The 25,891-nt window shown below is 37.6% G+C and overlaps 1 pseudogene; it reads right to left on the bottom strand.

Annotated features, from left to right (window-relative positions):
- Positions 1-17,375: 17,375 nt before the first annotated feature.
- Positions 17,376-18,713, bottom strand: LOC122218580 (annotated as a pseudogene).
- Between the last annotated feature and the right edge of the window lie 7,178 nt (positions 18,714-25,891).

Below are 25,891 nucleotides of genomic sequence, written 5' to 3'. Positions count from 1 at the left end.
CTCCAACCATGAGAGAGTTTCAGAAGTGGAGAAAATGTAAAGTTTTCCAGCACCTATTTCCTTGATCTCCTTTATAAACAAACTAAATCAGATTGCCCTGGGTTTATTTATGCTCTTTGGGAAAAGATATAATTTGCTCTCATTTGGATTTTTGGGTTAAAGCTGGTTTCCATCCAAAGGTAGATTGGTGAATTAAAAAACCCTACCTGCAAGCAAACCTCAAACTAACCATATTCTTGAGTAAAAGCATGAATAATTTTAACTTTCATTTGTCAAGGATCACTTTCTCCTCTGGTTCTTCATACCTTTAGGGCATTATTGATCCAGCTTTCTTCTCCACCAGATCTTTTTCAAAGTTGCCTAAAAAACTTTTCCATCTGTCTTTATAACTGGAACACCAAGAAGGAGCCTACTTATTGGGAAAGTTTAGTAATTTTTTTATACATCTTTTAAATGTTGGTGCTATGGACCAAATTTTGCAACCTCTCTCCCTGCATGTTGAAGTCCTAACCTCCAAAGTGACTATTTTTGGAGATAGGGCTTTTAGGGGGTAATAAAGGTTAAATGAAGTCATGAGGCTGGGGACCCAATCCAATAGGATTGGTGGCTTTATGAGAAGAGGGGAAGAGATTTCTCCCTATCGCACCCCTCCCTTAACCCTCTCTCCTACCTTTTCCTCTCTCTCTCCTCTGCACACAACTAGGAAGGGCTATGTGAGCATATGGAGTGATTGCAGCCATATATATGCAAGCCAAGAAGAGAGCCCTTACCAGTACCTGACTATAGAGGCACCCTGATCTTGGACTTCTGGCCTCCAGAATTATGAGAAAATAAATTTGTGTTGTTTAAACCACCTAGACTGTGATATTGAGTATGGCAGTCCTAACAAACTAATACATATTCTTTTATGTATTTGGAACATTGGAGTGAGCAATGGGTGTAATTTTTGAGTAAAAAAAGCCTTCTTAGTACCTTTGATGTCATATCAGCACTCAAAGTTTTGATAGGCAAATAGAATTTTATTCTAGTTTTGCTTAGAATAATAAAATCATATCAACCTTAGGTATTATCTCTTCCAATCTTCTCATTTTATATATGAGGAAATTGAGGCATAGATGAGGGGATCACATTAGTTGGTTATAAAGTATGTACTAGAGTTCAAATATTAGATTTCTGTTTCTTTATTCCTGTTGCCATATAAAATGTTTCATCTTGTTTTTATCTTTTTACCATCGATTTAGTTGTACATATTTGCTTCATAACCTTCAATGTCATTGTGTTTACCTTTAATAAATATTTGTTTGTTCCTTTAATGCTTACTTTGGAATATATTTTCTCTACCTGTTTTTACTATCTTATAAACCACATGGTTTTCAGGGATTACACTAACAAGATTTCCCATTTCTTGTACACTTAACAAATGACAGTGGTGTTCAGCTTCATTAAAAGGTTGATTTTGCTAAAGGAACATGTGATTTTTTATTTAATGTACTGAATTTATAATTATAGACTGTAATTAAGTTATAGTCACTGTCCTTAAATTTCTTCACTTTGTATTACTAGACACTTTTTCCCTGACTTTTTGCATGAAAAAAGATCTCTGGCTGTTTCCATTTTTAATTTTGCTTTCTTGAGCTACAAAAGAGCTTTTGTTATGCCCTCACAAGAAGTGCTGATGCCTTGTGAAGTCTATCGATGGCTTTGTCAGATAGAGTCTTGGCACAGCCTCAAATAAGTACTCAATCTTCATAGATTGATGCTATGTATAGATATGCATGGTACTTCATAGGCATTTTGAAGACCATCTCTGATCTTTTTCAAATAAGATAGTTTAATCTCAATATCACATTGAAGTGTACAGAACCCCCCTTTCAGTGGTTAAAAGTGTACTTTAATCAAAGGGCTATCATGATGTTGAAAGCAAATGTTTCTACAGGACCTAAAAGTTTACAAAGCAATTTCACATACATGATTTCACAAGCTCTTCACTCGAAGCATGTGAGAAGTTTACAGGACGAATAATATTACATTCATTTTGCAGATGATGAAATGGATAATGTGAAATCTTAAATGCCTGACTTAGGACGAACCACCATTAAGAATTGAAATCCATTATTTTTTGTCTCCAGTTCCTTCTTTGCTTTTTTTGTCCTCTATGCATTTTCTTGCACATTGCATCTCTCCATCATTAGGTTATTATTTTCTTTAAAAAATAAGTTTTGCTGAGTTTCTGCTAGGCTATGAGGATAGAAACATAAACTTGGGTTAAATAAAATTTGGCTATTAGTTCCAGCTACTAAGCAGATATTTTTAAAATCAGCAGTTGCTTAATTTAGTTCCGTTTTCAAACTAATTTATGTGATTGGTGATAGCTTTGGTTAGTCATGGCCTAGACCCCTTGAAGTTCAATTCTTTTCTTTTTGTTTTTTAATGTTTATTTATTTTTGAGAGAGAGAGAGCGAGAGAGAGAGCGCAGGGAAGGAGCACAGAGAAAGGGAGACACAGGATCCAAAGCAGGCTTCAGTCTCTGAGCTGTCAGCCCAGAGGCCCATGCATGGCTTGAACCCACAAATGGTGAGATCATGACCTGAGACAAAGTCGGACATTTAACCAGCTGAGCAGCCAGGCGCCCCATGTTCAATTCTTATACACAGTGCTCTCATCGGGCAAGAAATGGCACTCAAAGCATATCTGAGCCTCTGTTACTGTTTATGAGGGTCCATTTGACAATATATTCCAGCTTAGAAACTTGGAAAGACACTGATACTGTAGAGGTTAATAACCTTTCAGACCTACCTGGCTTTGGAGCTTGACTTTCACATGAGCCAAGATACTTAACCTCTGCAAGTCTCATTTTCTTCAATGTAATGAAAAAATGGAAATAATGATAGTATCTCCATCACAGGTTTAGAAACAATTAATGAATAAGAAAATTATTTTGCACAGTGTAAACTCTTGCTCCCAGAAGTTTATTTCCTAAAATCAAAGCTAACCCAAATTCAGAGTCTCAAATATTTCTTGCCTCGATTATGAAATTCATTTTTTTAGTTGAATATAGTTCTTCACAGTCTCCTTCCATTGAACCATTCCAAATTTTACTCCTTTCCATTTTCATGCAACTTTCATTCCAGCCACACTGGAAAGGCAACCATCCCTTCCCATCTATACTGTCCTTCCTATTGCACCAAATGTTTATATTTTCTTTTCCTACCGTCATTTGTTGCAATACCCTCTCCTCCTGCTAGGAAAGCCCCACACTTCTGCAAGATGAAGCACACCAAGAGTTTATTGCTCTGCCATCTGTTTCCAAGGAACTTTTTCCCTTGTGTCTATTGCAAGGGAACTTGCACTACTTTCTGAACTTAATTGTACTTTCTTGCCCACAGCCCTGACTCTTGCACTAGATGTTGAGTTTCTTAGAGCAAATATTCCATTTGATTCATCTTTGCATTCCTAGTGTCAGGCACAGAGCAGATAGTCAATAATTGTTAGACTGAATTGAACTTATCAATTAATCCATAAGTTATTACAGAATATCTACTATGTGCCTGGGAGAATGCATTGGACAATGCATTTGCCTGTGAACTATTTAAAGTTCACTGAGTAAAAACTTGAAAGATAAAACACTTAGTGAGCTTTTGCTTAATTAAATGAGATGATCACTATAAATAATTAAATGAGATGATCACAGTGCCTAGAATATCACAGATTCACACAGACTTTAGTCCTTTTACCCAAAGGAGGAAATGTTTTCAAATCTGAAATGATGAGAACAGTGCTTTTCTTTGAGAAAATTGTTCAAAACTCATTAAGAAATTGTTTATAAAGCCATTTGAAATAATATTTAGATAAACAGCTTTTTCAGCCAGTTTTACTCTGGTGACTTAATGTCCTCTGAAAATGTTTGAATTTTAAGTTAGAACATTTCCAGAGAATCCCAGAAAACCCATATCTCACTGGTCTTCAGTTGATGGATAAATAATAACATCAGTTTTTATTTTGTTTTCAATTTGAGCTAACCCAACAAATTAATAAGTATGGGAAAAACAATGATAGAATAAAATAAAAATATGTCTATGTAGGTGGAACTAATTCATTATTTGTATATTTTCTCTTTTCTCAATTTGAAGAATACAGTTTAAATCTCGCTAAACAAAATTTATAAATTTTTTTTTAATATTTTTTTTCTTAACGTTTTATTTATTTTTGAGACAGGGAGAGACAGAGCATGAACAGGGGAGGGTCAGAGAGAGGGAGACACAGAATCTGAAACAGGCTCCAGGCTCTGAGCTGTCAGCACAGAGCCCAATGCGGGGCTCGAACTCACAGACCACGAGATCATGACCTGAGCTGAAGTCGGCTGCTCATCCGACTGAGCCACCCAGGCGCCCCCAAAATTTATAAAATTAAATAGTTCTTGGAGCCCATTTGTCCATCACTCCTAAGTAACTACAGATGCAATAAACTGGTTTTGACTCCCTTCCTTATATCAGTCAACTACCTTATGTTTACCCAAACTGATTTTATCTTTATATTCTTTGTCCTGGGGTTCAGAATAATGCATCCAGCTCTCTGCTTTGGTGTTGGTGTGCAAGATGATACCATTTTGGGGAATCTATCATATTGATTAGTAAGATTGCTTAAGAGAAAAACAATACTTTTTGAATATCAGGTTAGAAAGGCCAAAATTAGGGGAAAAATTAATTTTATTTCAGTAACCCTAACGCAAAACTAAATTCTTGTCTTTTAGAAGAAAGATATAAGACATAAGACAACTCTTAAGTTGTGAGAATTAAATCATATCATTAATGTGACCAAGTAAATGCTTGGTAAGAGTTAGCTATTAATATTAAAGTTAGACCTTCAGCTGCAAACTTTGCATCAATCTCCTGTTAATATTTAATCTTAATTTATGTTAATTATAATAGTAATCATGCATTGTTTTCATAAAGCACATATGATTTGAATTGGTGATAAGGCATTACAAAGAAGATTGGCAGAGAAATAACCTTTGGGAAGAATGCAGAGACCTATGCATTTATTCATGCATCCACCTATCTATCCATCAGTCCATCCAAGATTTCCATTCACTTACTCAATACATATTAGATTTGTAACTCCATTATGCCATACTACATTGGCTTTGGCAATGGGTCAACTTGCCTAAGCTGAACTTCACTTTCCAAAACTCCTGTTCCTATCAGGGTGGGTCCCAAGAGGGATTCTGCTGTGAGATATGAAGGGTGGAAGTGAAATAACAGCCCTGGTGTAGCTTACACACATTGTCTTGTCTGCATCTGTGCTTACTGGTGTAAGCCTGTGCTCAGGCCTGCAACAACCTTTCCTTAGATACATCTTTGTCTGCTCTGCCTCCTGGACCAGGTGTATATGTTTAGCTCTGTGATGCAGAGCCCTGCAAGACACTGACCCCATTAAGGTCAAAGTCAGCAAGAATTGACACAGGTCTCACACTGTCCTGGGCTCCCACTGCTGCTGTGTTTCCAGCTCATCCTTTTTTTCACCCACATTATATTATCTTCCCTTCCCAATTACATGCCTTGCAGACTTCAAGCTTTAATATCAGACATGAACTCAATAACCTATAGAAATTGCTTATCCTGCTCTCACAATTGCATATGGTCAAATATCTGTAACAAATCTTCTCATTAAATATATATCCCAGAGATTCTCCTTCTCTGATTGAACCTGGACTGACCCACAAACCTAGCCTTACAACTGTTATCATTGAATCATATTATTCTATAAGGGAAAGAACACTAGAATTTATTCTAAATAAACCTACTTGAACACACCATTCTCTTCTTCAGAGGGAATATATTTGTTGCTTGGTTCAGAAATATTCTACTTAACTTCAGTATTTTTTTTATTTGCTTTTTTTCCTATGGAAACTGTAACTGTTTTAAAACTGATGATTCCATTTTGAACTGACTTTTAAAAATCATATTTCCAAATATGTCTATGCCTTTTGGCTAGCTTTGAACCCTGTGGCTATTTAGTTGACTGATGGCTTTATTTTGTTTACTGACCCTTAAATTATATCTTCCCTGATTTCCTCATCTTCTTCAAAGTGTAATTTATCCTTTTATTATATTTATCTCAGTTTGCTACATTAAATTACCCTTTTTGAGGGGAGGGGAAGTAGGTACAAATAATAAATGAAAATGAATTGTTCAATATTTTCTTCAGCTTACTATTTATTATATACATAGTTATAAATTTTAACTACTAAGTAGAAGTAAGAAGTTTTCTAATTAATTACAAACATGACATTATAAACCTCCAAAGAAAGAACCCTAATGAATAGAGTAAAACTAATATTATATTATACTCAAGAATGTATAGCTAACTGAACATGTGTGATGTTCAACTGTCTCTCTTTTTTCCACTCATCTATCATTTATTCTTTTCTTAATTGATTTACTCAAGCACCAGAATCAGCTATTTAATACTATTGAGGAAAAGTGTTAAACACCGGAAATACAAATTTCCTGCACATCAGCTAATGGGGAAAATAAATGAAGAATGGAGGAAAATACAGTACATGATGTGTTAAGCATTATGTTACACACAAGTACAGAGAACACAGACTGAAGGTGAGGTGTTTGCAACTCAGGATTGGATGAACTCAACTCAGGACAGGGTTGTCAGGAAAGGTCTGCAAAGGATTAACCAGGACCGAGTTTGGAAGAGAGTGAAGGAGTAAGACAGAATAGAAATATGTTGTAGGGAAGCAACATCTAGAGAGGCATGAAGAGAACGTGACATTTTGAGACTTGCAAATAGATATCAATGTGACTAAATGTTAGAATATGTAGTTGGATGAAAAGGATGGTTTTGTAAGCACACTATGTGTCTTACTAACAAGTTTGGTCTTTATCCTGAGGGCAAATAGAGTTCTAGAAGAATTTTTAAGTGAGAGAGTAACAATTTCACATTTAAGTTTACCTCCACACGTATACCTTAATAATAATCTCAAGTTTAACATGGGTCAACAGAGACCCATTATTTCTTCCTGAGACTCACTCTTCCCCCAGGCTTCCCTGTCTCAAAAAATGGTAATGCTATCTGTTGAGTGCTCAAACCAAATATTTAGGCATCTTTCTTGTTTTTCTTTTTCCCTTGCCTTCATATCCAATTCACTCTCACTCCACTAACTCCTAAACGTATTTTGAACCCATACACTCCTCTGCACACCCACTTCTAGTGAGCCAAACTAAGTCATTTGTCGTTTTTTTCTTTGTAATAGCTTTCTAGGTAATTTCAAGTACCTACCCAGTCTTTTTTATACAAACTCATTTTATACCCAGTCTTTTTATACAAACTCATTTTAATTATCTACATTGGATCTACCACTCTCTGATATTATGTTGTCCTTGCTGTCTTGCTTATTTTTATCTGTGTCCTTTTAGAGTGTAAATTAAAAAAACTGGTCCTGGTCCTGTTCACCAACACATAGAGCAGTACCTGGCAAAGAGAATGCACTTAAGAAATTGTGTTGCATTGATGGATACAAATGTAAGAATGATTGTTCTGGAGACAGGGTGAAGAATGGTTTCCAGAGGGGCAAGCCTAGATTAGTTAAATAGATAAGAGTAGTTAAAAGGCTGTTTAGCAAACACTGCTTCCTTTACCCACTATGCTGGTTTCCCCTGAAGCTCTGTTGGGCAGTTCTGTGCCCTGGGACAGCATGCTATTTCAAGCACCTCACTTATGTCAGCTTTTCTGTCTCAGAACTTATTTGCAGAGTAGCTTAGAAGTTCTGGAGATTTAACATTCCTGGGGCTACGCTTTCAATGGGAAAGGAGAAGGGATATGGGAAGGGGAGAAGGAATAAAGACCCACTTCCCGTCCTTCAGAGGGAAAATTCTGAGGTTCATTCTCCATGGTTCTGCAGAGCTTCCCCGGCACCACTGAGCTCCATTACCCACAGAGGGAAGCAGCACAGTAACACAGCTTTGATTGATTTTTCTTCCTTCACTGGCTCACTCTTCCAGCTCTCTTATTCCTGCTCTGGGATCACCTCACCAATCAACTACCCTCACTCAAGTCCCTGTCTCAGATTTTGTTGTCACAGGAAACTCAAATTAATATAACTCTTTTGTGTTAATGTGTGCAAGAAGAGATGAAGATTTGCAAGCTCTTTGGTGGTGAAAGTGACAGGGTTTTGAGACTGTTTTAATGGGATGATGAGGAAGTAACATAGGAGAGGGAATTCAGGAATTCTCAAGTGTATGTTGGTGTAATCCATTCTGATGGGAAAGAGGTTGGGGGAGGCATAGAATGAGTAGTTAAGTGTTCTAGTACGACAACCAAGGGCAAAAGTCCAGAAAGTAGTTAAAGATGAGAGTATGGGCCTCAGAAAAATTCTGTAAATCAAGTAAAGTTTCTTGGAGTCAGTTTCAGCTTGGTGTGGGAAATAGTTGAAGCGAAAGCAGAGACAGTCCCAAATGGAAGATGGGTAGAATGAGAAAACAAGAAGAAAAAGAACAGATCCTTGTGCTAAGGACCCCTCAAACTCCTGAAATAAAGAGAACAAAATGTTCACATTTAAATGACTTCAGCTATTCAGTGCTACTAGTGTTCTACTAGTTATTTATTGATGCGTTGCACATAAAGTGGTCTATGGTTCACTATTTGAAGGTGGCTGAAACATACATAGTTTTCATTGAAGTAAAGCTTTCACATTTTAAAATCTAATATGCTTTGAGAAATTTCAAAAAAGGAGGAAATGTGTGGCATTTCTCAACATTATTTGATATTATTTGATATTTTTCTCACTTAAGAAACCACAGAAAATATTCTTTAGTAGACATTAGTTTAGCTGCACTTGAAATTTTTGTCTAGTTATAGTATCTGATGCTTACATTGCCCCAAATTGAAATGGTCTCCAGAAATGGCCTGTTTCCTGACCCAAAGAACTTGAATGAACCTCAATGAACTCCCAGATATCAGACATTCTATAAATTATAATAAATGTAAATGAAACAGAAATTTATTTTGTCAAAACAAACCATTGCATTAAAACATTCTTAGCAAAGTTTACAGTGTGTTAGAAAAAACGGGAAAATATTCAGAGGTTCAGAGGTTTAGGAGATAAATTTAAAAACAAACTATCATGTCTTGGATATCCCTTCCAGATTGCGTGGTAAATACAGGGCAGTGGTCTTATCTGGGCTTTCACAAGGAGAGCATCTACCAATATTTCCTGGCCACAGGGAAAGTCAGCTACTGCTGGTCTCCAGGCCTGCAGACTCAATCCCATTTAATGTCCAAACCTAGTTGGTCAGATAAGATCTTACAATGGTAATCTTAATCCAGTAGGCGGTCTTCACACCCCTCCTGAAGATGTGCTTTCCCAAACTATAGCCTGACTCTGGTCTTGGCTCTGATTACTCTCTCTGACTTATTGTGCCATTCTCTGATAGACACTCCTGTTTTTATCCAGGTAAGGAGGCTTGCCCTTGAATTCTACCCTGTTTGCTTGTGACTCTGACAACCTGACAAAGTCCTGTTAATCTTTGTCAGGGGCAGAGATAGAGTATGTGAAAACTGTCCCTATACTTTAACTTCTAAAACCAGATGGATTCTCCTGGTACTCCAGTACTCTAGCATTCCACTGAGTACGACCATACCACCACCTTGATACACTTACTGCTCTACTCATCTACTTTAATATTTACTCCAAAAGAAGCATGAAACAAGACTGATTGCAAGTTCTTTCAAGAACATTGTTATGTGGGTGCTATTACTGAGTAAGCATAATAACTATAAACATATAAACATATATACATACATACGCTATAGTGTATTCTCATCATAGTGAAAATTCCTATCCAGATTTTACTAATTGAAACAGAGGAAAAAAGCAGAGGGAGAGAGGAAAACCTTGAGAGCATATTGTTCAAGACTTAAGACTGAGAGAGGGCAAACAAACCAAAGACACATGTTCACTTATTGATTCATTCAATAGACACTCTCTAAAAACCGCTATATGTCAGACACTGTTCTATATACAGGAAACATAATTATAAAAAGAGACATAAAAATTCTCTCCCTTCATGGCCATTCAGTGAGTACATTCGTAGCACATCTGTTTTTAAAGTAAATTCAGCTAATTTGGACAGATCCAATTAAGGACAGTTAATGTGTTCTAGTATCCAATTTGAAACTTGTTTTCCTATGGTAGATAAAATGCCTAAGTAAGCCAAGGCTAGTTTGTTAGACACAAAAACTATGATCACATAATCGGTTTTATTTGCCTCTATTCATGTTTAGTAAGAATTGAGTAGAGTTTTTAATGTGGGAATTTTAAAGACAAAAAAAATGGGACAAAATTTTAAACACTACATTTTCTAAAGAATTCATTTGTACACAGCATGACTCATTATAATGTAAATACATAAATATAAACTGCTTTGGGGGCGCCTGGGTGGCGCAGTCGGTTAAGCGTCCGACTTCAGCCAGGTCACGATCTCGCGGTCCGTGAGTTCGAGCCCCGCGTCGGGCTCTGGGCTGATGGCTCGGAGCCTGGAGCCTGTTTCCGATTCTGTGTCTCCCTCTCTCTCTGCCCCTCCCCCGTTCATGCTCTGTCTCTCTCTGTCCCAAAAATAAATAAAAAACGTTGAAAAAAAAAAAAAATTTAAACTGCTTTGATTTAATCACCAATCTCAGTCTACTAGAAATCGAAGTAGAGGAGAATCACCTCATGTGCAGGAAATGTTTTAAGCACAACCTTGGGGCTTGTCAATTTTTTCCTTCTTTCCTGTCCTCTCTAACCACCTCCCCCCCCCCCCCGCCCCCCGCTCATTTTTTCCTTTCCAGATACGTTTTAGTATCTGGAAGGCTTTTCCTCTCTCTGAAAGTTTGTTCTCTGCAAAGACTCTCAGACTCCTCTGGCACAAACATAACTGTAATTGCTCAGAGGGAAAATTCACTCATAATCTAATTCTGCTAACGGTTATCTAACCTAATTGCTATTTGATATTGTTTACCACTTCCTCTTTCATAAAACTCTTATTTTGCTTTAACAGCACCCTTATTTCTTAGTCTCTTTACATTCATATTCCTTCTCAATCCATTCTTTATTTAACCACATCTTAAATATTTATATTACCCATACTCTTTAATTCAGTCCTTTTGTTACTCCTCAGTGAAATATGGTTTCAAGATGCTTAGCTATATAGTCTATAGCTATGGAATTCACTCTGTAATTAATTAATTAATTCACAAATTGACTAAATCTTTCATGAAATGGTCCTTTCCTATCCGTAATTCCTGGTCCAACATGTGGCCTCATTATTCTACTATTGTATCTGGAAAGATAATTAAGATTAAAATATCTCACAGAATTTTAAGTCTAATAAAATTCAGTGGGTGACAAATAACAGAAACTACTCTACTCCACTTCAGAAAACAAAAAAAAAAGGACTAATTGAAGTACTGTTGTGGCAGCTCAGAAAATCCAAGGGTGGAGAGATAGTTGGGCCTTGGGAACAAATTGGAACCAAATACTCAAATGTCACTGTTTCTGTCTGTTAGGAGACTATTGCCACAATAGTGCTGAATAAACACTATTTCAAGAAGGCATAAGTAAAATAAAATAAAATAAAATAAAATATAAAATATTTATAATATTTTATCATAAAATATTTTATAATATTATCATGCTGCAACTAAAAAAAAGAAAGTATAGGGGTGCCTGGGTGGCTCAGTTGGTTAAGCGTCCAACTTTGGCTTAGGTCATGATCTCGCAGTTTGTGAGTTCAAGCCCCACATCGGGCTCTGTGCTGACAGCTCAGAGCCTGGAGCCTGCTTCGGATTCTATGTCTCCCTCTCTGTCTCTGCCCCTCCCCCACTCACACTCTGTTTGTCTCTCTCTCTCAAAAATAAAGATTAAAAAAAATGTTTTTAAGTAAACAAATTAAAAAAAGGTATATAACAGTAAGAATTTATTTATTTTTCTTGCTTATAGGGTTTGCAGGTTAGTTCGAGAAGCTTTCTTCAGGCTGTCACTTGGCTGGGCTGGACTGGGATTTTCCCTAGGTTATGGATTGGACTTGTGTATGCTTCATGTGTTTTCTCATTCTTTTTGGACCGAAAGCGACCTGGAGTGTGCACTTCTCCTAGTGCATCCCTAAAATGAATACATCAGTCTGAGTAGAAATAAACGATAGCTATTAAAGCCTCAGCCTGCAGTTGGTGTACTGACACTTTGATCCCTATTCCATTGGCCAAAGTAAATCACATAGCCAAGCTCAACATCAGTGAAACAAGGAAAGGTACCTACCTTCAGTGGGAGGTACAGCAAAGTCACCTTGTAAAGGGTGTGGCCATATATGGGGTGACCATAAAGAATTGGGGAATAATAATCCAAACCACCATACTCCCTCTGTCTATTATCTTGAATTATATATAATCATGAAGGGTATCACAAATCATTCAGTTTCCCAGGCTATAAGCCTTGGAAATGCCTTTGGCATATCCACATTCCTAATCACCTATATCAACTCAGTCATAAAGTTCCTCTGTTCCTTTTTTCTTAACTTTGTTTGCTTGTTTGTTTTTTCATTTATTTATTTATTTATTTATGAGAGAGAGAGAGAGAGAGAGAGAGAGTGCACACCAGCAGAGGAGGGGCAGAGAGAGAGGGGGAGAGAGGATCCCAAGCAGGATCCACACTGTCAGTGCAGAGCCCAACATAAGCATGGTCTCTCACAACTGAGATCATGACCTGAGCTGAAACCAAGAGTCGGACACTTAACCAAATGAGCCACACAGGCGCCCCTCCTGTGTTCTTCTCTGTCACTCCCATCCCTACTTTCTTTTTTAAAAAATGTTTATTTATTTTGAGAGAGAGAGAGAGAGAATGTATGAGTTGGGGGAGAGGGCAGAGGGAGAGGGAGAGGGAGAGAGAGAATCCCAAGAGGTATTTATGCCCAGCACAGAGCCTGACACAGGGCTCTAGATCCCATAACCCTGGGATCATGACCTGAGCCAAAATCAAGTGTCATACACTTAACCTACTGAACCACACAGGCACCCCCACTATTTTCATTTTTATTACTACTGCTCGATTTTAGGTTTTACTGCTTTTATGTTAATGTATACATGTAGGTTTTATTGTATCTGTATTGTTATATAATACAAACATGCTTACATAAAATATAAATTTATATATATATATACACATATATATGTATATATAATATCTAAATATTATATATAGATTCTTGCTATATCCCTGAACTGGTTTTCTGCCCCCAGCTTCCTCCTACTCTTACCCATGGACTACACAGCACTTTGAGCTCCACATTTCCCTTTCTAAAGGAGGCTTCTGCGATTTTATATTACTTCTGATAGAGCTTTAATTATTTCCCATTTTCAGAGATTAAAATTCCTTAGCATGGAACAGAAGTCCATTCATAGTCTTCTCCCAACTCATTTTTCGAGTGTCATTTGCTTCTATCACCCAGTATGAACCTACACTTCAGTCACAAATAGTTACTTGTCATTCTGTGTACTTGCATGTGGATTTCACTTTTAGGATGTCCCGTTAGCTACCTTTTACATCTCTGCCTGTGATACCTGTTTTAGACCCAGCCTCCAATTTTACATCTTGTGGGAAGCCTTAGCTGTGTCAGACCTTCCCATGCCCCTCCACAATACTTCACTTATCTAACATATTATGTGCCACATTACTAGAATATTCACTATTAAGCATTTTATACACCACATTTATTTTCATTGCTGCTTTAACCCTTTGAAGTGAGCATTAATCTTCACTTTACTGAAGAAATCACGGTTCAGAAAACTTAAGTAACTTAACCAAGGTCAATGTACTTAATAAGTGAAAAGGGTAATGTTCAAAGCCAGGTGCACTGGACCTCATGGAATGTGTTTATAAACATTACATTATAACGCTCCACAATGTGTAATTACACATTTATGCATCTATCTATTTTTCCAGTGCTGTGATTTAATCAAAGTGAGGACCTGATTTTTCTCATTTTTACATTACTACCAGCCAGTGTTCATCCCCAGGTGTCTGTTGGAAAATTTGTAGCATGAACAAATAAACACTAAAGTGTTTAAGTTGTGAAACAACTTAACTGTCCACTGACAGATACCTGGGAATGTGATAGAAAAGCAAGGGAGAGATAGAAAGGAAAGACCTGGAATGGTTAGAGTCGAATTCAGAGAGAGCTTGGAAAGAGTGAACTGTAAGCTTTTTAGCAAGGGAAATTGCCTTATGGATCCAAACATGTGCCCTCCAGAGTTTCTAGCATGCTAAAGAAGGCAATCTCGATGCATTATAGTGCATGTTTTATTTCATTTTCTTCCTGTTGTAAAAATGACTCAGTTCTGCTTGAAAAAGGAAAGTATTTACTTTTGTTTTTTGAATAACTTCCTGGGGAGAACTGTTAGGTTTATTGGGGAAGGGAGGTGGAAAACTTCAAAATTGGCTTTATTATGCACATTTTGAAAGTGCTGTTAAGATATCATAAAGTAGCTTTTTTTTAATAGGGGTCTCATTCCTACTGTCAGACTGTAATTATTAACATAACCCTCTCGGCACTCTCTTGTCATCCCCACCTGAATGTCCTCTCTTGTTTTATCTGTGATCTTTCTCTGGCTTTATGAGTTTAGAGAGCCCTTGGCTACTCTCTAATGAGACAAAACCTGGTTTCTGTAGCCTAGTCACCCTCTATTGCTTGAAGGGAGAAAGGAGAAAGTTCACTGGAAGGTAAAGAGAAAAAAAATAAAAAAACCCTGGCAGACCTAATCTCCTTAATATCCTTTTGTAACTACCAAGAACAACCTGCCTGATACTGAATTTTTGTTTTTGCTTGACCAAAGTAACAAAAAAGAAAAAAAAAAAAAAAAAGGGAAAAGAAAAGAAGAAGAAGGAAAGAAAGAAAAAGAAATTATAGCCCTACAATATTTCCCCTTGGGGGAATTAGCCTTATCTTGGTGTTCTCTATCTCTCCTGTGATCTCTAAATGCTGACAAATCTGCTGAACAACAAGCCTCGGTGTTTCCTTCTGGACCCCCAAGTTCTCTTCTTACAGCCGTTGGCCTGGGGCGAGGTTTTTCAATCAGTGTCAGCTTCAAGCCAGCAGCTCACATCCTACTGCAAAATTTATGGAGCATGCTGATGAGAACAATGTGGCTCCCTGGGAAGATGACTGGGAATTGGCGGAGGAGTTTTGTAGGTCTGAGCTCTGCAGCTGGCCATCGATTGTTCCTTCATCTGGTTGGACTTCAAAAGGCTGCATGCCTTGTTATCTGTTTTGCACCCCTAACCAAAAGCTACTTTGGGAGCACAAGACACTTCTTAGAGTACGTTAGAGCATTTTCCACAACCTCATGTCCCGTTTTGCAGAGACCACTCCTTATCCAAGCTTTCTAAGGTGATAGGGGAGAGAAAAAGGAGTGATGCGTTTGATCGGTCAGTTACCTGAGCTGTCTCAAATGCAGGTGGCCAGGAGGTAAAAGAATGAATGTATTAAATGGTAGTGAAAGCATTGGCACAGTATCTACTATGTAGTATACACTAAATGAGCACTTGGAGAGGAAATCAAATGTAGACTCTGAAGCCAGATTGCCTGGCTATTAATCCTGCTTCTCTCTTCCATATCAGCTACAAGAACATAAGCAGTAACTTAACTTATTAGTGTTACAGCTTTGTCATCTACAGCATAGAGACAAAATTAGCAAGGTCTCCTAAGGATGGTGTAAGGACTGTGTAGAAAAATACATGAACATTCTTACACTTGGCTCATTGAATGTGCTTAGTTAATGTTAGTTATCTGTTGAATAGGAACAGTAACTGAATAGGGAAAATAGATCCCAGCCATTCAAGGGTCTAATTCCTCTCATTCTTCACATAATCTCTGATACGGCTAACCACAGCAACATCACAGCCACAACTGTGATTTGTATTTCAGAAATTGTATTTCTGAAAGTGACCTGAGGAGAAAGATCTATCTGATGTAACATATATCGCATATTATATACTGTGTACATTATATGTACTATATTATATACTTATATGTTTGTATATAAATATTTTGTTTATTTATTTTGAGAGAGAGAGTGTGAGCAGGGGGAGGGGCACCCAATGAGGGGCTTGATCTCAGGAACTGTAAGATCATGACCTGAGCTGAAACCAAGAGTCTGAGGCTTAACTGACTGAGCCACCCAGGCATGCCTATATATAAATCATTCTTATGTATAGTACATACAAATCTTATTTATATATGTATAGGTACATTATATATAATATAATATATATTAATTATATTATATAATTAATTATATTATATATTAATATAGTATTAATTAATATGTAATTATATATAATTATATTATATTAATAATTATATTAATTATATTATATTATATTATATTATATTATATTATATTATATATTATTATATGTAATCTTATTTTCAAGCCCACTTTTGATACTACTGCTAAATTTGAAATCAGTATGTTTGTAAAGAGAAAAACTGTTTTGAAATCTGAGTGTCTGGATTGTGGTTGTATTTGTATTAACTGCCTGAGAGCTGCTGTTTTGATACAACCTGGTTTAAAGATTATTTGTTTTATCAGCTTTTCGGGATACTATTTCATCTGGGCTAAAAAAGTTTCTTTGGAGAAGCACATTCTGACTTAACTAATCTAGAATGGGGGCAAAGACCATCAGAGTCCACATGTTAGACAGAGGGGAATGATGCTGGGGGATTTTACTTTGTAATTTTCCTGGTTTTTATAGTGCCAGTCATTCTGAACTTCCATTTCATTTTTTGGTCAGTTTATTTAAATACAGTTCTTCCCAAAAGGAGATTGATGAAAGAGAGTTATGGATCATTTTCAGTGATATATACAAGACAGCAGTCCAAGGGACTGTTAGATATGTCCAGATGCAGTCAATTTTATATAGGTATAGTTTTTGGCCAAATTATAAATCAAAAGAGGCATCCAGATGTGGTGGAAAAGACATGGGGATTTGGAGTCAGATAGAATTGGGTTTGATTCTTAACTCTACCGCTTGTGAGCTGGTGACCCCAAAGTTTTAGATTTCTGAGTTTTCTCATTTATGCTTAAGGACTTCAGTATTATTTCTCTGAGCCTCAATTTCTATACAGAGATAATTATACATCCTTGCTGTTAAGTATTAAATAAAATACTGCTGGATAATTCGGTCAACAACCAACTTGACAGAGATTTCTTTTTTTGACATTTAAAATAGAAACATCACTTTTATTCACAAGTTAGGGCCACAATGGACAGCTTCCAAGAAGTCCTAAGATAGTCCCAGGACAACAGAGTGTAAAATTGTAGCAGGCAGGTTAATACTCTTCACCCTTATCCTCTCTCTCAGCACTATTTGCTCCAATTTCTTCATACTCCTTCTCAAAGGCATGGGCCTCAGAAAACTCTCCTTCCTCCATGCCCTCATCCACATACCAGTACACACAGGCATGCTTGGCATACATCAGGTCAAAGTTGTGGTCCAGGCGAGCCCTGGCCTCAGCAATGACTGTGGTGTTGCTCAGCATACACACAGCTGCCTGTACTTTGGCCAGGTCTCCACCAGGTACCACATGGTTGGAGGCTGGTAATTAGTGCCAACTTTGAAGCCAGTGGGGCACCAGTCCACAAACTAGATGGTACACTTGGTCTTGATGGTGGCAATGGTAGCATTGACATCTTTGGGAACCTCATCAGCATGGTATTACAGGCAGAAAGCCATGTATTTACCATGGCAAGGATCACATTTGGAGCCATCTGGTTAGCTGGCTCAAAGCATGCATTGGTGATCTCTGCTGCAGTAAGCTGTTCATGGTAGGCTTTCTCAGCAGAGATGACAGGGCATATGTGGCCAGAGGTAAGTGGATGCAGGGATCAGGCATCAGGCTGGTCTGGAATTCTGTCAGATCAACATTCAGGGCTTCCCTCCATCTGAGGGAAGCAGTAATGGAAGACACAATCTGGCTAATTAGGCGGTTAAGATTAGCACAGTTTGGGTGTTCAATATCAAGGTTTCTACAACAGATGTCATAGATGGTCTCATTGTCTACCATGAAGGTGCAATCAAAGTGCTCCAGGGTGGTGTGGGTAGTCAGGATGTAGTTGTAGGGTTCCACTACAGCTGTGGAAACATAGGGGGTTGGATAAAAGGAGAACTCCAGGTTGAACTTCTTGCTATAATCGAGAGAGAAACATTCCACCAGGCAGGTGAACATGGAACTAGTTTCCCCTCCAAAGCTGTGGAAAACCAAGAAGCCCTGAAGACCTGTGCACTGGTCAGCCAGCTTACGAATTCTGTCTAAGACAAGGTCAGTGATCTCCTTGCCAATGGTGTAGTGTCCTCGGGCATCGTTATTGGCAGCATCTTCCTTGCTTGTGATGAGCTGCTCATGATGGAAGAACTGGAAGTAGGTGCCAGTGTGAACTTCATCAATGACTGTGGGTTTCAGGTCTGCAAAAACTGCCCTGGGCACTTGCTTTCCAGCACCCATCTCATTGAAGAAGGTGTTGAAGGAATCATCTCCTCCCCCAGTGGTCTTGTCACTTGGCATCTGGCCATTGGGCTGGATGCTGTGTTCCAGGCGATAGAGCTCCCAGCAGGCATTGCCATTCTGAACACCAGCCTGGCCAACATGTATGGAGATATACTCACACATGATTGAGACTTTTAGGGCTCCTTGGGGTTAGAGGAGGTGAGGGGACAATGACCAGGATCTCCCACTGACAGCTACCAAGGAGTCTGGTGGAGAAGTGACCTGAGATATTTTTTATATTGGATTCATACTTTTGAGTGTTAAGAATTCTCTCCCTAATACAGTGCCAATTAGAATTGTTAAATCGTAGTCCAAGTTTTAATGAGATGAAAATAGCATAGGTTTTGGAGATAAGATTAAGTGGACATGAATTTTAGATTTTATTATTTTTTTATTAAGAGTTTATTTTTTTAGAGCAGTTTTAGGTTCACAGCAAAATTGAGGGGAAGGTACAGAGAGTTTCCTATACCCCTGTGCCCCCACACATGAACACAGCCTTTCCCATTATCAATAGCTCCTAAGAGAGTGGTACATTTGTTAAAATTGATGATGAACATACATTGACACATCATAATTACCCAAAGTCCCTTGTTTACATGATTGTTCACTCTTAGTGTTAAACATTCTTTGTGTTTGCACAAATGTACAATGAAATTTATCTACTATTGGGTTTCATACAGAGTATTTTTCCTGTCTTAAACATCTTCTGTTATCTGTCCATCATTCTTACCCCTGACTCTAGCAACCTCTGGCAACCACTGATCTTTTTGCTGTCTCAATAGTTCTGCCTTTTCCAGAATGTCATGGTTGGAATTATACAGTATATAGCTTTCATGAATTGGCTTTTTTCACTTAGTAATATGCATTTAAGTTAATCTCTTAACTTAACAAGGTTTTGATAGCTCTTTTCTTTACTCAGCACTGGAGGTGACACTGTTTCCCCCTTACCCCCATTCACTTATTGAAAGACATTTTCATTGCTTTCAAGTTTTGGTAGTTATGAATAAAGCTACTATAAACATTTGTGTACATGTTTTTGTGTGAATGTAAGTTTTCAACCCATCTGGGTAAATATCAAGGAGCAGGATTGCTCGATCATACGGCAAGAGTATGTTTATTTAGTATGAAACTGCCAAACTGGTTTCCAGAGTGGTTGTACCATGTTACATTCCCATAAACAGTGAATTAGAGTTTCTGTTACTCCACAACCTGGCCAGAAATTGGTTCTGTCAGTGTTCTGTAGGCTTTGGTACTTAGTCTAATAATCCAGAGCAAGTTAATTCATATATTGGCATCTCAGCTTCTTTGTTGGTAAAATAGGATGTACTGAACTTGAAGCTTTATGAAGTTTTTTAGACAGTGTTCAACATGCATTATTTTTTTTAATTTTATTCTTAAATAGGAATTTGCTATTTTCCTCTTTTGTTTGAAGAAAAGGAAATGGAACCCTAAGTCACTAATCTCATACAGCTTTGTACCTTCGCATCTTTTTCCTTTGCCCTAGAATATTCCTCTTTCCTTTCTTCTCTACCTAGTAAACTTTTACTTTTCTTTCAAGACCTTTCAAGAACAAACACTTGGAGGAATATATTCTGTCAGACATCATTTCAGCCATTTGCTGGATTATTTTTAATAACATCATGTACTTTAAATATCTCCGTGAGATTGGAGAAGTAAAATGGGAATCTCAAGATCACACCATTCACAGGTAACAGAGAAGTAAAGGGTCTGATATTCTAATCTGGATTTATATAACCCTAAAGTCCTTTGCAAATTTCTTTTCATTCTCCTGTCTGCCTCTGCTGCCAGAGGGCTTTGTGTTCATCTTTCTTCTAACATTTATGTAAATTCAGTAGAATCATTTTTACATACTCCTCTTCCCTGCTAAACTATGAATGTGTCAAAGTCAGGGATCTTAGCTTGTTGATCATTGCATCTCAGCTCCCAAGGCACTCTTTGTATACACTGGATACTTAGTCAGTGCTTGGGCTAACATATGCACCAAATGTTGACATCCAGTTTTCAAATAATCAGTTTGTCATACAATGGAGGTATTAGCAAAAGGATGCTTAGCAGGATGTAATTTTCTTGTGTCATTCAGAAAATTCTACAGGACAAAGAAGGGCTTTAGGAGAAACACATCATTTTAAATATCAGTTATCAACAACCACAAGAGCAAACATATGTTCTGTTTAAAGTCGTATCTTTACTGTAACTGTCTGTAAATTTCCACACAATCTACAAATAGTCACATTTTCTTGACAGCTGTCAGTACTTAAAATTTTAGTCTGGACCATGCAGACTTATGCACATTATTCATGAGTCTCCCCAGTACAGTATTTATAGAGAGATCAATGAAAAGATGGTCTGTGGGATTTACATAAATAAGTTTTAAAAGATTCCACATATTCTCATATCCTATTATTATACAGAAAATTAATTAAATCAATTTAATAAGAAGCCAGATTTTCCCATTAATGGTAACTATTTAAAACTTTAAAAATAACACCTTTTCAACCACATATAGAAGAAACAAAATTTACTGACCTTATTTGATTGGTTATCTATTTTTGTAAGTCCCCAAAGTAGCAAACAATTACTCTTGTCAGTTTTTGTTACAGTCTTGGAAAGATCTAGGGCAACCCTTTTTCATTTTTTTCTTTCTTCATCATGTTTAAATGCAGACAACAAGGACACTTCACAGGCTTATGCCAAAGACATCAATCGTTTTTTAATGAGGCCATAACCCTGAGTAGGTCATGGAATATTAAAAATAAATGAACATATTGCTGTCACTGGGGATTGAACTCTCTCGGCTGAAGGGTATCGATGAGGAAACACAATACCAGGACACAATACACTGAACTGCCTACGTTTCAAAAGGCAGTTAATTAGTAGACGCTATATGAACAGCCCCCTTGCCCATGTCCTTGGTGTGTTCAAGTCATGTCTGTGTCAATGAGAGAAACTTGCACTGCTCTTCTCAATTGAGGGCCAATTGGCTGAGACACATGACCAGGCTTTATCTACACAGGCAATTGGGAGAATTAAAAGGTCAGTCATTGAATAGTAAAGATTTCACTCTCAGTGGCCTTGTGTAGCAAGCAGATGATCCTCATGAATGAGCAAGAATGAGAATGATTGTTTGTGAGGACCTGGACCCAATCAATGGAAACTGAGGGGAAGGGAGAGTTGAATGAGAAGATAGGGTGTTACTATAATGACATTTAGGCTCTTCATCTTCAGCTCCTTAGCTGTCCCTCCAGACTCATCATCCACTATTCACTATCACACAGTCAGTGTAGAACCAAGATGGAAGCTCCCTTATTTCCTGTTAACATCTTCTGTGTCTAACCTGCTGGCCATTGCACATGTTGCTCACTTCCTCTGGGATATTCTTACCTATCTACTGGATAACGCCTATTCTTTATTCTGGTCTCAGACCATGTGCTACCACTTCTGTGAAGTTCTCCTGACTCAGGCAGGCCGTGCTTGACCCATTGTGGGCCCCTCTGGCACAAATGCTTAAAATTGCCCACCAGATTTGCACAGCAAGAAGGTATCTCTGCAAAGCAGTTTCTCAGGGAGGGGCTTCATTTTCCAGATTCCCTTTCCTCTAGGTATGATCCTTCAGTCAGCTTTTGTTGTGGCCTGTGGGCAGAAATGTTATGCATCACTTTCAAAGTGAGGTGTTTAGGAAGAGGTTGTATCCTCTTCCGGCTCTCTTTCCATGTCCCGCAGTCCTCCAGCTGAATACAGAGACAGAGAGACCCTAGAGGATGGCTGAGGAAGGACATGGCTAAATAACATATGGAAGAAAACCACCTCTAGGCCATACAGAAACACTTGTATTTCAGCTATTGAGATTTTGAACTCATTAATTTTGCCAACTAAGATTTCCCTTGTGGTGAACTATCCAAGAAATAGTTTAATATATTGACTCTGTGCCAAGAAAACGTGAATTTTGAAACTCTAATTTTTTTGTAGTATGATACAATCACTGTGCGTCTCTTTGTGGTAGACTTGGGGAAAATGTCTTGTCACCTTTGTAGCTCTGATGCCTCACAAACTGGTCACACTGTAACGGGAACAAAATAAAATAAGATGAATGAATGGTAATCTCAAAACTACCCTTTAATGAGCACCTTCTCTGCACAGTAATATATGTCATTTATCTCTGTTAATCTGCAACATCTGTGTAATGAGTATTAATACCTGTGTTTTTCAGAAGATCATAATCATTTATTCATTCAACCAGTATATGTTGATTCCTGATTCTGTACTGTAGATTTTGCAAGAAACTAGAGACAAAACTATGAAAAGAGAGACTTGTTTTTTGTTCTTTCGAAGCTTATAGTTAGTATAGTACATTAATTTACAAATTTTATATTCAGTGTTGCTGGGGAAGCTTTTTAAAAATATAAATTCCTGGGGAACCTGGGTGGCTCATTTGGTTAAACATCTGACCTTGATTTTGGCTCATGTCAGGATATTATGGTTCATGAGTTCAGGCCTCTCAAAGGGCTCTGTGCTGACAGTGCAGAGCCTGCTTGGGATTTTCTCTCGTCCTCTCTCTCTGCCCCTCCCATGCTCTCTCTTCCTTAAAAAAAAAGAAAAAGAAATATATATATATATATATATATATATATATATATTTACAAATTTATATATATATTATATTTTCCTACTAGTGTTCAGGTTGAAACAGCCCAGTATAGCAATGCTGGAATGTTAACTAGATTTTTCTACCCCTAAACCGGTATTCTTTCGGAATTAAATTATTAGCAGGTTGTTGTCTGTTCCATGAAGAGTATTGATAGTGAGATCAGTCAATTTGGTTAACTGGCTGTCATAATTTGGTTACTAACAGGTAAGAGAAGACGCAAGATGATATTACCTTTCAGTCTATTGAAATTTGGCAAGAAATTGATTCACAATTGTGCAGGCTGTTCAGCTACTTTGGAAGAACAACCAGATATTCTTTGCCATTGATCTAGCTCTCTCTCTATAGTCAGTTTTGGAGATAATTTATATTTATAAATGGTCCTAGAGCTGGAAGGAAAACCAGACAAAGTGGTAAAGTAATTTCTCCAAGGGCAGAGCAGCGATTTGAACCTTGTACTCTTCAGTTCTAATCTACTATGCCCTGAATGGAATTGCATTTTTCCCCTCTAATCTGCCCCTCTTTATTTTAAACTGAGCACTTTTATTGTTCAGGATGTATTAAGACTTTAGGGCAGAGAACAGTCTAAAAAAACACCATCTCTTTACATTACATTATTTTTTAAAAGACAATTTTTAAAAAAGTTTATTTATTTATTTTGAGAGAAAAAGAGAGAGAGTACAAGTGGGGGAGGGCCAGAGAGAGAGAGAGAGGGAGAGAGAGAGAGAGAGAGAGAGAGAGAGAGAGAGAATCCCAAGCAGGCTCTTCACTGTCAGCCCAGATCCCAACATAGGGCTCAAACCCATGAAACTGTGAGATCATGACCTCAGCCGAAATCAAGAGTCAGATGCTTAACCGACTGAGCCAACTAGGTGCCCCTATATTCAATTTTGTTAAAAGAATTAGCTTCCTGAGTCTAATATTAACACTAAACTCTCAGATGTCTTATGAATAGGGAGAAACTTTCAGCCAGTGTGACAAAATATCTTAAAGGCTAGTTGTCATATTAGTTTGCTAGAGTGGCCATAGCAGAATACCACAGACTGGGTGGTTTAAACAATAGAATTTTACTTTCTCACAGTCCTTGAAGCTAGATGTCCAAGATCAAGACGCTGGCAGATTTGCTTTCTTCTGAGACTTGAACTCTTCTTGGTTTGCAGATGGTCCCTTTCTCACCGTGTCCTTAAATGGTCTTTTTCTGTGTATCTCTGGTACCTTTTTATATGTCCAAGTTTCCTCTTCTTATAAAGGCACTGGTCATATTGGAGCAAGGCACACTTATGTAAAGGCCTCATTTTAACTTAATCATGCACAAACTGGTGCAGCTACTCTGGAAAACAGTGTGGAGTTTCCTCAAATAATTAAAAATAGAACTACCCTATGACCCAGTAATAGCACTGCTAGGAATTTACCCAAGGAATACAGGAGCATTGATGCATAGGGACACATGTACCCATATGTTTACAGCAGTGCTTTCAACAATAGTCAAATTATGGAAAGAACCTAAATGTCCATCAACTGATGAATGGTTAAAGAAGATGTGGTTTATATATACAATGCAATACTACTTTAAGCAATAAGAAAGAATGAAATTGTGCCATTTGCAGCAACGTGGATGGAACTGGAGGGTATTATGCTAAGTGAAATACGTCAGTCAGAGAAAGACAGAAATCATGTTTTCACTCATATGTGAATCTTGAGAAACTTAACAGAAGACCATGGGGGAAGGGAAGGGGAAAAAATAGTTACAGAGGGGGAGGGAGGCAAACCATAAGAGACTCTTAAATACAGAGAACAAACTGAGGGTTGATGGGAGTGGGGGAGAGGGGAAAGTGGGTGATGGGCATTGAGGAGGTCACTTGTTGGGATGAGCACTAGGTATTGTATGTAAGCCAATTTGACATTAAATTAAATAAAAAAATAAAGACCCTATCTCCAAATATAGTCACATTCTGAGGTGCTAGGACTTAGGGTTCAACATATAAATTTAGGGGGTTACAAATCATCCCATAGCAGTTGCTAATGAATAGTTTTGAATAACACCAATAAAGATGTCATAAGCAATTGTCCATTTCACGAAATCTACTAAGTTTTTTGTTTTTTTCTGAAAAAACAAATTCAAGTAAAAATAAACACCAGTCTTGATTTAGTTCCCTCACGTAAAAATATGTTATATCCATGATGATGCCATAATATCATTATCCTTTTAATAAACCTATGGACTCCAAAATATATGAAATCATTGTTCTATATGGATATATTGAAATGAATCCTGAGTGCATTTGTCTTGGTATCTGGTGAACCAGTTTATTACCTGAATTCTAATTGCATTCTCTCCAGATAAGTGAACTTTTGCAGATGACCTTCATGTCCACCAAAGCAGTGATGGTGCAGTACCTGATTTCTTCCTTGCCTAAGTCGGTGCAACCTCATAATGGTATCCTTATACCCATGTAGCAATTGTTCTTTTGCTTAGAGTCTGAAATTCAATTGCTTGACAGTTAAAATTCACAGTACAAGGTCAATTATTATGGATGATACTAGCTTGTAGCTAAGCCTTCTCCTTGTCTTTGTTTGCATGTCAGCTGGATTTCTCTGTGAGCGTAAATCCCATCAATACCCATCCAAGGAAACTAGC

The sequence above is a fragment of the Panthera leo genome, chromosome B1 (assembly GCF_018350215.1).
Source record: "Panthera leo isolate Ple1 chromosome B1, P.leo_Ple1_pat1.1, whole genome shotgun sequence".
Classification (NCBI taxonomy): Eukaryota; Metazoa; Chordata; class Mammalia; order Carnivora; family Felidae; genus Panthera; species Panthera leo.
The sequence above is the reverse complement of the archived record's forward strand: the minus strand, read 5'-3'. Positions and strand labels throughout refer to the sequence as shown.